At 43.3% G+C, this 13,178-nt stretch overlaps 1 protein-coding gene and 1 long non-coding RNA gene across 4 annotated transcripts in view; one reads left to right on the top strand and one right to left on the bottom strand.

Annotated features, from left to right (window-relative positions):
• CAPN15 (calpain 15) overlaps nt 1-3,542 on the bottom strand; it is a 776,524-nt gene extending 772,982 nt beyond the window's left edge. For all 3 annotated transcript variants that reach the window (XM_069646897.1, XM_069646898.1, XM_069646899.1), the window contains exon 1: nt 3,339-3,542. The gene's annotated coding sequence lies outside the window, so the exon portion shown is untranslated. The remainder of the gene's footprint in view (nt 1-3,338) is intronic.
• A 60-nt stretch (nt 3,543-3,602) lies between these two features.
• The window catches only part of LOC138569170 (uncharacterized), a 62,047-nt gene continuing 52,471 nt past the window's right edge, over nt 3,603-13,178 (top strand). The window contains exons 1-2 of the long non-coding RNA XR_011303164.1: nt 3,603-3,670; nt 4,003-4,121. This is a non-coding gene — a long non-coding RNA (uncharacterized lncRNA). The remainder of the gene's footprint in view (nt 3,671-4,002; nt 4,122-13,178) is intronic.

Below are 13,178 nucleotides of genomic sequence, written 5' to 3'. Positions count from 1 at the left end.
CTGAAGGCTGCATGTGTGAATGATGTGTGATGAAAGGCAGACCTGTGAATGAACTTTGAAGTAAAAAGCAGCTCTGAGAGCAGGAATACATATAAAGGAGTGGTTCGGCGAAAGCAAGTAGCCAGGCCTCCAGATAAGGTGCGTACCAGACCTTTTTACCAGAATGCTTCTTTTGATTTTATCTACACGAATGTAATTGCATTCCATGCAGAAAAGCCTCTGAAACATAATGTATTTCTCCGAATCCTTTCAAAAAAGAAACTGCACTGTGATAAAAGCAATGGTTTATTTCCATTCAGCTTCTGATGTGTGTATGCCAATGGAGCAAACAGCAGCACTGTGCGTATTTTCCTAGCATTTTAGGATTGTATAATAAGATGGAAAACTAAATTGCAATTGAGAATTAATCTTTTCAAACACATTCTTTTTTTACCAGTGAAAGCAAACCAGTATTGCACAATTCTATTTTTCAGAGTTCATGTGCTGTGTGCATAATCATGCGGAGGCAAATCATTTTTACATTTATAATTTACACTCCAATTATATAGTGTAAAATGATGAGCATGCATGGTCTAGTTTACATCCATTCAACCTTGCAGTCAATGCGGTACATTACTATAAATGGTCAATGGCAGCAGAGTCTTTGCCTAAGGGTCGGTGATTGTCATTACACCAATCACAGGTGTTCTAGCCTCTCAAATCTTCAGGACAATTAAAATACCAAAAACCTGACAGGAAGTGCAAGCGCTGTTCAAAAACAAATAAATTTAAAGTTACATTTGTAATTGAAATAGAAACTCAGCAAAACCTGTCCCTGTGTATTCAACTTTACGTAACGCTTCATACATTGTTCGCCCAACATCCAGGCACTGTGATGATTCTACCTCAGTTGATACTCAGTTTACCGACCTCTGAAGGATGTTAGCGAATAAGATAGCTCAGCTGGTTGAGTGCTCATTGCTGAGATCTGTAGATTGCGGGTTCGAATCCCAGCAAGGCCAACTCAGCCTTTCAAAGTCGATAAAGAAGTGCCGACTCTGGTTTGTTGATAATTGTGATAAATACGTTGTTATGTACAGCGCTTTGCCAAAAGCGCTATATAAATAACCATTTGACCATGAGATTAGATATAGGAATTTGGAGTCCTTGCCTCTTTGTTGTACTGTTGTATCATCACATTGGCATACCATACGCTCCAGGAAATGGCGACTTTCATTAAACATCAAAATAAATGTTGCTATCGGACCTCAAAATACAATACAATTCATGTTTGCTTTACTATGTAGTTGGCTAGGTTTTTGGGTTTTCAACATTTAAATTTATACAGGATAGATTAAATGGCCAGACCTTACAGAAATAATGAAAGGTGTATTCTGTCACAATGCAGAAAGCTGCCGCATTTTAATGATTTCCATACAGTTTTTGTACACTTCTGCAGGATTTCACATACATTTTTTTACCTCAAATTCTATCTGGTGCACTGGAAGTAGACCATTCAAAAGTCTCTGTGAAAGGTACATTGTTTGAAGTTATAAAGCAGACAACGAAAGCAAATTACGTGAAAGTAACCGTGAACTTTAAGTCGAAGTGGTCATGCGGTGGTCTGGTAAAAGCACCTCGCACATTCGAAAGGGGTCCGAGCCCGATTAAGGGAGACCTGAAGTACAGTAAACTTGGGAAAGGGAGCCCCGTTGCAAGTTTGTGTTGAACTGTGATGCAAGATCGGAGCCCGGTAGAGGGGGGGACCTAAGGTCTGAGCTCGGCAGAGGTGGACCTTTGTGAACTTTACATTGGAAATACAATTTTGGAAAGGCAAGAAAAAGACTAACGTGGAAGGCCAGGCGGGCCTCGATCCACAGTTTGGAACAGCTGCGACTGTTAGAAAACAGCCAGAGTGTGTCATCCCTCCTACAGGGACGGCCATACTCCATGAGGTGCAACGTGGGAGGAGAGCTGGTTCAACTACTTTCATTCCTTTGAACACTGACTTTCCTTTTGCATACATTTCTCCTTTTACACTTTTTGTAAAAGAAATAGGGCAGGCATTAGGTTCTGTTAGCATAGGGCATTTTGATTTGACTGATGGTACTAGGACTGTTTTGTTTATCGTTTGATGGTCGAGACTACTCCAATCTTAGTTATAGGGCAGATTAGGAGTTTCTACGACCCCAACATTTTCAATAAAGGTTTTACAAATTGTATCCATTGTGTCAGTGTCATACCATGTCTTCCCTACACCAGCCCAGAGGAAACGGGCACACCAATGGTGTGACATCAGTGTGCCCGGCTCTCACACGCAGCCCTTTCATTCAAGGCGCCTTGTGGTTAAAAACCAAGGGCTCCTTGAATGAAAGGGCTGCCTGCTGCATGATGACTCTGTACTCCAAAACAGGAGAAGGGCCCAGTCTCTCCTTTTGTCAGTCATCACAAATCATGAAGCCTTGTTTAAAGGGCTTCATGCTGCAGAATGACTCTTTACTCGTAAACAAAATGAGAGACTGGGCCCCCAAACCTCCTCCTGTTTCAGAGTCATCTGGCAGCTGTGTAGCCAGAGCCATGGTAACACTGGCTGCCTGCAGATGTCAGTACTTCCGAAGTGCTGACACCTGTAGGCAGCCCGTTTAACTGTGCAGTGCTTAAGCTACACAGCTGCCGGGGTGTCAGCAAGACTGGGGCTAGTCAGGGTGGGCCACAGCAGGGCACCGGGTCAAGAGCCCATTTTGGAGACTGCCAGTGTTTAACCCTGACTAGCCCCAGCCCACTTAAAGCCTGTGTATCGATGGCCCCCCATGTCATTTGTCAAAAGTTGGCATCTATTTCTCATACTCTTTGTTGGGCCTCAGAAAACGTCTGAAACAAACCCACTCTTGATAGACTTACAATCGGTCAAGTCACCCTCACATACCCTACATCCCTCTAACAGCCACCAGCGCAATTTTACCCGCTCTCAGTAGCTAGTCACTTTACTGATATGTTAACACCCTCCACCAGGATCCCTTAGGCATGCACCTTATCAAGCCCTTCCATCTCATGTACTTACACTCAGTCATAACCCCGCTCCCAATATTCAAAGCCTCCTTCTCCAGCGCATCTTAGACCCTGTGGATACATATTAGAAACCCTATGCCCAAATGTTACTGTATGAAGGGCCTCAGGGTCAATCTGGTGAAGCAATCGGACCCTAACCAAACCTTCATGACCTTCTTAATTAACCCTCTTCGAACTTTAGAAACCCCCGTTAGAAAAGCATCTGCTAGTCACAGGTCCCCTCTGCCTTAGTTTGTTGTCAGTCTGCCTATTCCCTCTATCTGAATAAACCTTCAGGCACCTGTACTCACTGTGCAGCCAGGCGTACGACTGTGGGTGAGCTGCTGTCTATCTTCTTGGCTGTCTGTTCCTCCAGTGCCCGTCCACCCCAGGTCAGAGCTAATTTTGAAGGGACATCTTTGCAGCACTAGCACAGCTCCCAAACGCCGGGGCCCGGCACAGTAAGCTAGTGTCTAGTTCCCATTTGAGAAACGGACCATAGCAAGGCCCCGCCTACTCTCCATCACGTGACTTTGGTACGTTCAGACGTGCCTGGTAAGTCACAAGCCTCACGTGGCCACTTCCTCAACTCATCTTTGCACGAGCGGGAAGGCGAGTCGTGACAGCGAGATGTCGAGCACAGGTATTCGTTCCTCCCTTGCGATAGGAAGCGACTTTATTTACAGTACGTCTTAAAGCTATCGCATCATCGATTGTTTTTTTTTTCGGTGAGGGGCGGCCTCCGTTGGGAAGCCAATTGGTTTACAGCAAGTTTTAAAGCAATCGCATAGTGGTCGTTATTTTAATGGATGGTGGTATTTTGGGGAAGATTGTTATTTTAGTAGCGGGGAGGGGTTGTCGGTGTATTTGGGGGAATTTGTTATGTTTGCTATGTGTATCCGTTTACTTGGGGATATTCAGTATACCAGTTAACAGTAAGGCAGATAGTTATTTTTGTTGTTCTTTCTCCTGTAGGGTGGCGGTTTGGAGAATGTATCCTGTGCAATGGGACACATTTGGGAACTGAAGTATGGCGGACTTGTTGTTCTCCCGGTCAAAGAAGCAGTTTATGTGCACATGCTGTATTTCGGAGGGTGGGCGCTTTTTATTTTCTTGCAGTACCACATTTAGGTATTTGTGCTGTGCAGAGAGCTGGGCAAGTGTGGGATTTGTTGTCTTGCACAGTAAGATGTAAAAGTACAGAGTAGGGGGATTGCTTGATGTAGAGAGTAGGATTCGATTTCTCTGTCGTGAGGGGCTATTTGGAGATTTGGCCTGTGAAGCAGAAGGGTGGGATGTTTTGTCCTGTGCAGAGGGACATGTTTCTACGTAGATTTGATATGTTCATGTGTAGAGAGACGAATAGGAGTAAACCATATTACATTTTGGGTTTGGGATCTGTGTAGCGCAGGGCCGCGTAAAGGCACTTGCTTCGCTCTGGCCTGTAGCTATGGTCCCCGGGGCATTACCTAAAGTGGTAATGCCCTCTAGATCGGGCCTTATTGCTTAATTAACGAGTAACCAGGATCTCTTCCACATAAAATACAAACATATTATTTTGTTTGTTATTTAAAACCCCTTATGCTTTAAATGATGTGTTGGCATGTCCTAACATGTATAGATGGTTCCAAATACACAGGAGCTCATGATCATTTAAAGTGTAAATTTGCAATAGGGAGCCGTTACCTGTTCGCATTCACGAGGGAGCCCCCTGCTGCCACATTTTTTTTCATTTGCACGGCGGGGGAAAAGTGGCATACACGTGTGTAAACCACTGTTTGCTCTGCATGTTTGTACTTCGCTGTGCAAAGTGAGTAAATGATGGGCAGCTTTACTTTTAGTTGCAAGCATATTGGGCAGGGTTCAATTGTACTTGTACTCGCTGTCTGCCATGCAAGCATTTCTATGTGCCACACTTAGATGGAATTCTAAACTTTAGCCTGCATCACATTTCTATGTTCCACACTTAGATGGAATTCTTAACTTTAGCCTGGTCACATATAGATAGAAATGTGAATGTTAGTATGTGCCACACTAGGGTGTAATAGTGATCACTAGCCTGCCTCACATCTAGTCTGGAAACTGAAGATTAGATGAGATGTAATATCCAACACCTTCCCATTGCAATCCTGAGACCCTTCCTATAGGATGAGAAGGTAATATCTCACTCCTTCCAATACCAAACCCGAGACCATTCCTATAGCCTGAGATGTGATATCTCACGCCTTCCCATTCCAAACCTGAGACCCTTCCTATAGAATGAGATGTGATTTCCAACTCCTTCCAATACCAAACCCGAGACCCTTTATATAGGATTATATGTGATATCTCAATGCTTCTAATACCAAACCCAAGACACATCCAATAGGATGAGATGTGGTATCTAACTCCTTCCGATTCCAAACATGAGACCCTTCCTATAGCATGAGATTTGATATCCAACTCCTTCCTCTTACAAACCTGAGACCATTCCTACCGCATCTAGATGAGATTGAGAATGTTAGCATGTGCCACAATAATTGTGAACATCCGGCTGCGTCGCATCTAGGTAGGATTGTGAACGTTAGCATGTGCCACACATGGAATTATGAAGGCTAGCAAGCGCCACACTTGTGAACATCAGGCTGTGTCGCATCTAGACAGGATCGTGATTGTTAGCATGGGCCACAGATAGATAATATTGTGAATGTTAGCAGGTACTACACTCAGATGGAATTATGAATGTAAGCATACACCACACTTATATGGAATTATGAAGATTACCAAGTGCAAAACTGGACTAGGAATGTTGGCATGTCCCACACTTAGATAGAATTATGAACATTAGCCTGAGTCGCATCCAGATAGAACTGTGAAGGTTGGCAAGTGCCACACTGAGATGGAATTGTGAAGGTTAGCAAGTGCCAATCTTAGACAAAATTGTGAATGTTAGCAGGTTAAATGTCATATAACCCACTAACCAAAAAGCTAAAACTTTCTGCATAATTATCTCACTCAAAAAACTCACACAACCATCTCACGCGCAACAAGCTGCACTTCACCACACCGCAACAACACATAAGCCGCATCAACAGCACGTGAGTACTGACATCGATCCGATACTCGCACCAAAGCTCAGCACCCGGTGTATACCGAGTTGAAGCTGCCAACAGAACACCACTATCCTACGCCCTCTTTACCTTACTAACCCATCCCACCTTCTCGTTTACAGATCCACCGAAGCGCCTGAGGACCAACTCTGTTGGTGACGGCGCGCGGTACAAATACATTTAACATTTCTGACTGATGTGCAGGTTTACCTGCATTGCTGCAGGATACGGTATAATTTGGATTTACTCATACTGACGTTTTTACACATTTTCAAAGTTTTATTTTTTTCGTAAAACAAACTGGAAAAGAAAACCTGAAAATACTGGCTCAGATTGAAATGATATCTCTAATTCAACATGAAGAAATGTCAGATTCATCATTGCAGATCAAGCAGGTATTTACGTTTATCCTGTGTTACAGTGTAACCTTTGTGGAGATCTGGGGAGGGGAGTGGCTAGGAGCTCCATGGATCGGGGGAAGCCACAAAGTGCATGATCAGATTTAGGAAGTGGATGCATTGAAGATCCACCCATTCCTCCCTCGCCCTCCCCAACTTGCATCCTTCAGTGAGATTTCCCTAACATGCCTGCCCAACAGCAATGTACTCTTGGCCAGTGGGACTTTAGTCATGCTAATTGTGACAATCTTCTGCCCTTTTGCAGGGTCCCGGGGTGTTTGGCCTGTGATGCCATCCATGGTACCCCCAGCTTTATGCAGGAGACTTAGTTACAGGATAGAGCAGCGACTTTCATGTCGTCTAGAAGTTTTCAACTTCAAATATTTATCCCTGCTATACCATTATTATCGGAATTTACTAAACTGAACCCATTTCTTACATGTTAGCCATGTTACCCAGTGCTGTTAGTACAGTGCTGTTTCATTCGGTTAAGCACCACCTCATATTTCTTTCTTCTATACCTGTTAACTTTAACTAGGTGCCAAGTATGCTGTGCAAGCACACACCAGACCGCACATGCCTATGGGAGCACTGGTTATCAGCTTCTATTATTATGTTTGCAGGATGCACATTTTGCCCTCTCCACTAGGCTCTGGATATTGAAAATGGATTCCTGGCAAGTAACAAAAGTTGTGCTGTATGTGGAATTGAGGTGACAAGAACATTTGTATGGCCTGCTGGTAGCTTGCCATTTAAAATTGTTATCCTTGCTCTATGCACAGATGGGTGTGTAGGTAAGGAGTCTCTCACTGTGGGTGAATATATTTACTGTGACTTGTAGCTGAAGATAGAAACACTTTCGCCTCCTCGTTAAGCCAGGGTCTTCAGGAGATGACATAATAGCGTGGAAGTGCCCTTCCTTATCAGAAGGCATAGTTAGGCAGATAGATATGCCATGTAACTGGCTGAGAAGAAAAAGCAAAAGAAGACTTATGTCTGTATGATGCTTCCGCCCTCCCATACCTGATCCCGAAACATGAATGCACTCAGTATACTGTATGTCTGATTATTTATTTTCAAGGTGCAGGGCTCTTGGGTGATGAGCTCCAGAATATAGGGCATAAGGGCCTCTGTATGACATTGACAGATATTTTTCTGATGGGTACCCCATGGAATCATTCTGTGACTCCACCTCATTACAGCCATACCCAGCGCTCCAGATAAGGTGTGTAGTAGGCCTTTTTACACACAGAAATCCTGTCAATGCAGCCTTTTAATTCTTCCATGTGTACCCCTTACATGGGCCATTCATGGCAGCACCCCCATAAATCATGGAGTTTACTGGTGGCAGCCTGGCCAGCAGCAGCCTGGAAATCTACTCTTTATTTTAGCAATCCACACAGTTACTTGAAAGAAAACGTGGGACTCTTGAGCACAGCATACTCCTGGGCCTCGCCAGTACGAGGTTAGTTAATTTCCAAAATATCAGGGCCCTCTGTGGCCAAGTCTCTTTCACGCAGTCTCTTGCCTCAGACGACCTGATGTGTGCCAATCAACAAAAACAAAAGTTCCTTCAATAATTCTTCATGTGGCGATTACTCTTTGCTTTAGGATCCCCTCTGCCGGGCTCCGATCCCTTGTACAACGTGGGCCTCCCTCTGTCTGGTTAACTATGGCCTTTCATTCACAATGTAACATTGCATAGTCTCAATATCTTTTTAAATAACCATTCACTGTGGACATCCCTCAGCCGGGTTCACGCTTGTCAACACAATGTTCATGGGGTTACTGTGCTTCACCCAGTTCTGCAGGCATCCCTCAGCCGGGTTCACGTTTGCCAGATACACAGTTCCTTCTGCTTGATCACAATACGGGATTCACTCTCCTTAGCTTTCCCATTGGCATCCTTCCGTTGGGTTCACATAGCCATTCTAACATGGTTCATGATTTGTTCATTCTCATCAGAAAGTGGGGGTTCCCTTCCCCTACCTTTCTTTCGTCATCTAAATACTAAGTGATTGTTATGGATACTGCACCTCAACGTGTTCCTCCTGAAGATCGTTGGTACACTTTTCTAGTGCTAGTGATGATTGTTCAGGAGTTACCTGTGGAGTATACATATATAATGTATCACTAATTGGGATTTTAGATTCATCTATGGACGAGTGACTTGTTATGAATGTAGTACCTGTTGCCTTCATCATATCCTCAGACGTACAATGCACGATACCTATATTAAGCCTAAAAATAACACGTGCTTCACCCTTAGGGAGCCGCGTCACATCTCGATTGCAATCCTAGGTGCTGTTACCTGATAAGTCTAATTATCCTTGCCCTACACTTTGGGTGAGTACAAATCTCATAACACAAATAAGAGACAGAACCACTTATTTCAAAGTTATTCCTAATGCTATCGTCCCTACAAATGACTAAATGTCCCTAAAAGAGGATCTGACTATCCCTCACCCATATATCCTGTCCCTAGAGAGCGTGGTTGGAACGCCTATCTAGTGTGAGGGATAGACTAGAAGCTCAACCTAATCTATCTCACTACTTTCAATGAACGCTAAAAATGGTGCGCATTATTTGGAAGTCAAAACTTTCCATTTTTATTGCTATCGGTTCCATATTGTGTGTCTTATAAAGCTCTAGACTGCTCGATTTTCTATGAGCAAGGTTTTAAATAACGGGAATCCACCTGTTGCATTAATAAGTGTCTGCTTTTCTTTGCACTCTACTAAAAAAATATGCAATTTGTGCAGAGTACAAACTTGCCATGAAGGCACATAAGCTGTCATTAACTTATAATGATTATATTTTAGAACAATGAAAGAAAATAGAACGTAGTGCTAAGAACGTTATACGTTCATATCATTAACAGACATGTGCAGATTTGAATAAGAAGAGGCCGCTCAACGTTTCACACAATTTTTGAGAACACTGACACCACATGGTGGTAATTATTTATTATGTATTTAACTGGAAGAGTCTATTGACCGTAACATCATGACATCAATAGTCTCTAATGCTATGCCTCCCTTTATAGGAGGCCGCTTGGACGGTAAATGAGTAAAACGGGTATACGATGAAGAAGGGAGATAACCCTCAAAGTCTGAGGATATGATCAAGGCAACAGGTACATTCACAACGAGTCATTCTTAAGTTCATAGATGAATCTAAAATCCCAATTAGTGATACATTACATATGTATACTCCACGGGGAACTCCTGAACCATCATCACTAGCAGTAGAAAAGTGTACCAGCGATCTCCAAGAGGAACACGTTGAGGGGCATTACCCATAACAATCACTTAGTATTTAGTATGACTAATTAATGAATTCTGAATTTGTGAATTGAAGACCAAGGACTTTTTTGCTCCTGAAGAGAATTTATTCTCGAAACGCGTCAAGCTCATTTATTTTTTCTTTTTGTTAAAAATTTCTACAAAGAATGTTTGTGTCTATTGAACAAATGTGTATCAAAATTAAATTGTGTTTTCACCAAATTATTGTATGTTGAACACACACTATTATAGAAACAAATGGTGATAACCAGCAGAAACTCAGATTAAACTATCACTGAAATCACAAATGCTCTTAACCCTTCTCTTTGAGAAATAAGAGTTACCCCAATTTTAAAATTATGAATATTGTATACAAACACTTTTGATTGTTGACTGATATATTGTTTCAGTAAATATAGGTGTGCAAGGGACGGGAGTGTCCATAAAATGTGGACACTTGTTTTTAACGAAGTGCTATGTGTAAGGCACAGAAAGGGGGTGTCTGGTAAGTGTAGAAAAGGGGGGCTGTAGGGTTACAGATACAGACCCAAGTGCAAAGGTTACCATGAGGCTCACCCTGCCACCCACCCGCACTGCAAGTACCTGGACCCGAAATCAGAGGGTAACCAGGTGCACGATGCCGAAGCAGAGGAGATCAGCAGGGGAGAGGAGGAGCGAAGGCAGAAGCAAAGGGGAAGGTCTTGAGGTGCTTCCGGAACCGGAGATGGTGTTCCTCAGTTTCAGACTGGCAGGGAGGCTGTTCCAGAGGGAGGCCCCAGCTGAATATGGAGATTAATCCCTGTGCTCCAATTCTTGCGTGTCCTTATGTTACACCAGTAAAACGTTCTAATGACGCACATGGTGTTCTGTTTGTGGGAAGATATGGATTCTTTGCACTTTCAAGCTCAACTCTTTCACTTCAGCCCGTTGTTGCAGTGAGAACGCTGTAGGGTTGCTCTTTATTGCTGGTACCGCCAAAGGGCAGATTGGTCCCTGTCAGTCGTCCCACACTACAGTTATACAATTAGCACCATTTATGGTTATCTGCCAATGTTGATTGAAGAATACATCCGACAGTAGCTGAAAACTATGGCATACGCAGAATGGTACAATATATCTGTGTAGATAACGGAATAAAAGAATATATTTTAGTTGCGTTCTGTAATCTAATATGACAATTTACCGTATAATTCAGACCCGAATGAAACCTAATCATAAACACAAACCACACATAATGAACACACGCATGACAACATGGGAGAGTTTTGAGACCACGACGTGCATGAAAGGTTAGCAATGTGAAGTAGGTATAGCTCCTAATGGGATGGAGAACCAGAAGCACCTGCTTAACATAGCAGGCACTACCAGAAAAAGGATAGAGATAGTAACATTTTATACTGAACCACAGACAGATGTCATTATAACGGAACTATTAAGATTAGTGATCAAAAAGAGAACCGAGTGCCCACGGAAAAGGGTCAGGGTCTGCCACCCCCCCCCCCCCTTTCCCCCACTTTATGGTGCACAAGGATGCAACGCTGACAGCACACCAGGATATTCCACAGGACAAAGCGGTTTAGATATCATTATCCTGCATGCAGGTTGTGGTTGCGTGTCTTCGTATGCTCCAGCTAACAACCCATAACAAGGCCAGTAAGCAATACGTCCTGAAAAATCAAACCTCTATTCACTCCTCCTTAAACTATACACAAATATCAATCATTACTAGACAGATAAAAGAACCGCGAGTTACTTGTTTTTTTTTTATAGTGCACGGTATAAATATTCAACTTAACGTACTGTCAATTCATTTGGTCAAATCGCACATTTGCACGTCACTGAATTAGTCATTATGCATACAGCACACATGCCGTTTTTAATCGCACAAATATTATGTATACTTAAGCTTACATTATGTCAGGAAGTTCCATTCTCTTGTCGTCATGTTGAGTAACCGTTCCGAACAACAGATTGCAGAAATGGAAACTAATTTTTCGTTTGTCCTCTTTCAATGTAGTAAATGTTATCATTGTTTGTGGGTATTCGACGCATTGTGTCCTTCGAACAGTTGCTGACTTTCGGCCAAGGCCAAATAACAATAGCAGCCTGTTTTCAGTGATTGAAGCCAGAGACGGGTAGGTTTCGATTTTGTGAAATAATGCCACCAAAATAAAAAACTGGACAAGACTCTGCTTCGGGCAAGTGGTTCAGGAAAACATGGACAGTTGCAAAAAGTTTTACATAGCTGTTTAGCAACGGGAACAATCCAGAAAGGTATGTGTTGCTGCTACCTGCGGGGATATATCATCATCCAATCGAAACCCCACCCCTCCCTCGTCCAGCACTGTTTCATGGCACAAAGCGCAGGATGTGTGAGTCAGTGTGACTGTATTTCTTGCTCCCTTCCCAATGGCACCAGCACACAAGCCTCCCAGGTGCATTTCATAGTGATGTAGTAGTAGGCTTAGCATATTATTGTACTTTTCATAATGTAACTTATGGGAGGCCTGACCTTCACTTCATGGAGAGATGAGCCCAGCTGACCCACATGGGAATCGACAGATGGCTGAGAACCAAACCAATTGTAGCCTGGCATCCCCTATGGAGCAGGATCATGTATACTGTCTTACCAATTCTGTACAATTAAACCTTGTTATCCTTGCAAGCTATCTCTTGGCTTTTTTCCCTAGATGGTTGTATTCATTCTGGTGTGAGTGTAACAGGGGACAGCCTTCAATTGCACAGTGCTTACTATAATACATGCATGTCTGTTCATGCGAGACAGGTGACCTTGCGTGCCCATACTAATTAACTTGCATTCATGCTCCAACTAGGCCTTGTGCCAATCAGTCGTGCTAGTGCATAGAGTAAGGAAGGAGGACCCTATGGGTGTACAAGTGCTGGAGGAGGGTGTTAAGATGCATTTCTAAACTCTTACCTGGTGTGCCGAAGTTTAGGCGATCACCCTCGGTTTAGTGAAACAGGGGAACCTTCTGGACAAGCCAGACCAATCTGGTCCCTGTTACAATGCCAGAGCGTACCTTCGTTCAAGCCAAGCAGCGAAGTCCGGATGATCCACACATCCAGCTGACAGAAGATTTCACATGCAGCCCAGCGTTTTGAGGCACAGCAACAAATCCTCGCTGATACGGGCACACAGGCTCAAATGCCTACGCACTCGCAAAATTAGGATTTTGCAGCAGGACACAATGAGCCATTATCTACCAAAATGGCAGTATAATCTCCACAAGGTAATACACATACCCTGTATGCTAGCGCTTATTCACAGAGTTTGAGACCACGCAGAAGACTCTCTCCTAGAGACAAATCCTTATGCCTGGGATAAAGCCGACTCCATTGCCTGCCGAAACCTCTTTGGA

This window comes from Ambystoma mexicanum, chromosome 2q (genome assembly GCF_040938575.1).
Source record: "Ambystoma mexicanum isolate Mex_15411 chromosome 2q, UKY_AmexF1_1, whole genome shotgun sequence".
Lineage (NCBI taxonomy): Eukaryota > Metazoa > Chordata > Amphibia > Caudata > Ambystomatidae > Ambystoma > Ambystoma mexicanum.
This window is presented reverse-complemented; position numbering and strand designations above follow the sequence as displayed.